At 44.6% G+C, this 3,430-nt stretch overlaps 1 long non-coding RNA gene across 1 annotated transcript; it reads right to left on the bottom strand.

Moving 5' to 3' along the window:
- Window positions 1–945: 945 nt before the first annotated feature.
- Window positions 946–2,530, bottom strand: LOC147450812 (uncharacterized). The gene is made up of 3 exons (XR_015189306.1): window positions 1,375–2,530; window positions 1,155–1,281; window positions 946–1,073 (listed from the first exon to the last, which is right to left on the bottom strand). It is a non-coding gene; the product is annotated as an uncharacterized LOC147450812 (long non-coding RNA).
- Window positions 2,531–3,430: the final 900 nt, after the last annotated feature.

Raw genomic sequence — 3,430 nt, 5'->3', positions numbered from 1 at the left:
AAACAACATACATCAAATACTAGATGAATGTGAGAGTGCGTAGGTAATGAGAGTTTGTAAGTCATACCGCAAAATCGCTTGAATATCTTAAAATGCCCATAATACCTTGAAGATAATTTAGGTGTTGGCCCAGTCTTTAGACTTTCTGAAGCTCTGGCACACGCAAAAATACCACTTTCCTTTTTGTGAAGGTAACTTGTCGCTGAAGAGTTGTCGCGGCTACCTTGTGGAGAGAAGTTGCGGGGTTGGGTGCCGTGAGCGCCAAGCCCCAACCCTTCTAATATATATATATATATATTTTAAGATTCAACCATAAGTGGGTGACCTTGGCCAGACAGTGGATGATGGCGGTAGTGTAGACCGAGGGAGAGAAGGTTGCAGCCATCACTACAGACCGCGAGAGAGTGCAAGCAAGAAACAAAAAACCTGCAACACATCAGTACAATCCAAACAAACCCACGTGTAACAAGTTTTACGAAGGTCGGTTTCTTGCTTTCCCCCCTCACTAAGCAACTTTGCACATGGTTGTCTTCCTCGAGAGCTCCCAAATTACATTATAAGAGGAAAAATCCAAAACCACTAGCATTGACGCGAAAAAACAAAGGAAAATAGAAAGAGAAAATATTGCCTGTGTGGCAATAGCAGTGGCAAAATATGCGGTAGTGGTTAAACATCAATATACGTTGTAATAGTCGTGGGAATATACTTGCGACTATTACCGTGCGCATTATTGTTGCTATTATCGTTAAACACCTATTCAAAAATAAAGGTGCTTATTGGGGCCACCCAATTTTGGGTGGCCCAACAAATGAGCACCTTTATTTTTGACTTGCATAAAACATATGAAAAATGAATTGTTTTTTGAAAAAGTATAAAGACAAAACAAAAAATTGAATATACTTTACCTTGACAATTTAATGTGCAGAAGATCAACTATTTTAAAAAGTTAAAAATAAAATAAAAATAGCTGTATATACATTGTGCCACATTGAGACTTTGTGAGGATTTAGATAAATAATTTTCTATCTAATCCTCCTCTTCATTTTCGTCACGTACATTTGATCGTCCTGACTCTACATAAACCCAAACAAAATTAAACAAATATCAATAGCTCAAAACACTTGATACAAAATTACTTGTATAAACTTAATTACCGCTTGTAGTGATCCAACCGTTGTGTCAAATTTATTGCGCGAGATGTGGTTGTTCTTGAACAACCATCGCCAATTTTCAAATTATATATGCCGCTCCCGAAATTTGACCATCTCTCTGGTTGGTTGACTAAGAGTGATATTTTTCTAAGTTAGTAATAACAACAACAAATTATCAACTAAAATCTTCATAATCACCAATTTAGGTTGTAATAAAACCAACCTTATATATTTGTCCTTCCATGTTTCTTTGCCTCTCGAGACATAGTGCGTGGGAGTTTGTCTGGCCCGAGCTTCGCGTTGTTGTCTGTAGGATAAGCCCGTTGTAGTTTGATTGCTATTTTCTTGCATTGCCCACTCCCACTCCGCATATGCCATGTTGCCACCGCAATAGCTCTTGTCTGGGTCTGTAACTTGGTTGGCCGTTGTGCGCCGTACACTGGACTGCTTGTTTTTCAAAAATATTTTTATGTAGCCCTCCAACCACTGTTGTGAAAAACGTTGATCAGGGGCATTTGGAAACCTAGCATGCAACATGTTCTGAATGTAGCATGCATGATCGGGAAGCTGGTCTCTAAACTTTACAAAACAGTTTTTATACGTCAAGTGTATAAAAATCTGAAGATGGTGTCGAAATGCCCTGCCCTGTGCTGTACTGAAGTCCACCTCGGCGCCATACTTTACCTTGTAGTAGCACCCCTGCATGTCTGCCACCGGTGCGTCAGTATCCTCGTCCTCTGCGTCAGGGGCGACATGCTAGAAAGGGGGATCAAACCCAACACACTCCAAACTAGTCTCTCTATAGCCCAGGGATTAACCCGCACCCCTAACCACACAGAATCACATACAAACACACACTATCTGCCAATCTCCAATGCACCGACTCGCCTACGAGCGCCACTGGCTATACACAATCACTTATAAACTCCAAGCATAATTGGATCGACAACACACGACCATAATTGCTAATGCGTAGCACTCTCATCAAATCTGCAAACACACAGTAAGCTTGCCCAACCTCTCTCTCTGCACACACACACACACGAAAAGACCCGGAGCCAATGCTACCACGGGTGCTATGCACAAGACGAGACGAGCAGACGATAAGATTGTAGATGAATACAAAATAACTTGACCAAACCATACACAATTACTGCATAGCCATAACTTGGATACAACAGCGGTGTTGACAATGCCACACACATCACCATTGTTGACTATGCCACACACATCACCATCTGGCGCGCCTTGGCGGTTTCTCCTTTCGTCGATCTTCTGTAACCGGCCACCCTCGTTGGCGGTCTCTTCTCAATTTGACGGTTCCTACTTGACAATCTTACTTTGGCAGCCCTAGATTGGTGGCCTCCCTTGCTCACAGCAATGGCCCTCCGGCCCATCCTCCTCCTAGGCAACTCACCCCATCCTCTGTCCAACAGGCTGCTGCCTCTCCTGTGGCACACTCCTCTGCCCCTTGCGACAGCCTCTCGGCCCTGCTCGCCTCAAAGCGACCTTGAGATCCTTGCTGACATCTCCTGCCTTTCATGCCTTGGCGGCCCTACACATGGTTCGCTTCTTCAACCCCTACATAGCCTGCAGGTCAACCACCCCCCTTGTGCTCTTGACTCCTCTGTCATACCGCCCCTGAAGCTGTTTCTTTTCTCCATGACGGCCCTGGATGGACCCCTTGGTCGCGGCCTTGTGCCTCCCTTGGTGGCGGCCTCCCTCAGTTTCTTGGTCCCGGTTCTTACTTCCCCCAAAAAGGGCCGTCCCCTGTAGTTCTTCAGCTAGCGACCTCCTCATGTAAACTAGAGTGCCCTCCTCCTTATGCAGTCCAACGCCACTTTATCTGGTCGCTATCTCCTCTTATCGGCAAGTTGATCCCTTCTTGAGGTGGCTCTCCTACATGCTATCCCAATCCATACACATGGTGCCACCTTCTCCTGCATTGCTCGTTTTTTGTTGCTTTTTTTAAAAAAAATTTAACGTCTCCAATTGGGTAGCATTCCCGCGAGCAAAGCAAGTCGTGGCCATGTGAAGATCTGCATTTACTAAATCATAATCCGATGCAATACTTACTTGATGATTGGCAAAAGTTTTGCTTCACGCTCATGAAAAACTTTGAGATGGCTGCCCTTGATGCCCCCATCTGACACACACATTATAGTGGTGTCATCGACCATCAATCGACAACATGCCGGGCTCAACTTTAACTTGGCATAGGTGTTTCCCAAGCATCCCGACTGGCAAGCCGCAAAAGCCGAGTTGTAGAGTACACTGAG

The sequence above is a fragment of the Adiantum capillus-veneris genome, chromosome 9, assembly GCF_014529385.1.
Source record: "Adiantum capillus-veneris isolate H3 chromosome 9, ASM1452938v2, whole genome shotgun sequence".
Classification (NCBI taxonomy): Eukaryota; Viridiplantae; Streptophyta; class Polypodiopsida; order Polypodiales; family Pteridaceae; genus Adiantum; species Adiantum capillus-veneris.
Note: the sequence above shows the minus strand (reverse complement) of the source record. Positions and strands in the feature narration are given on the sequence as shown.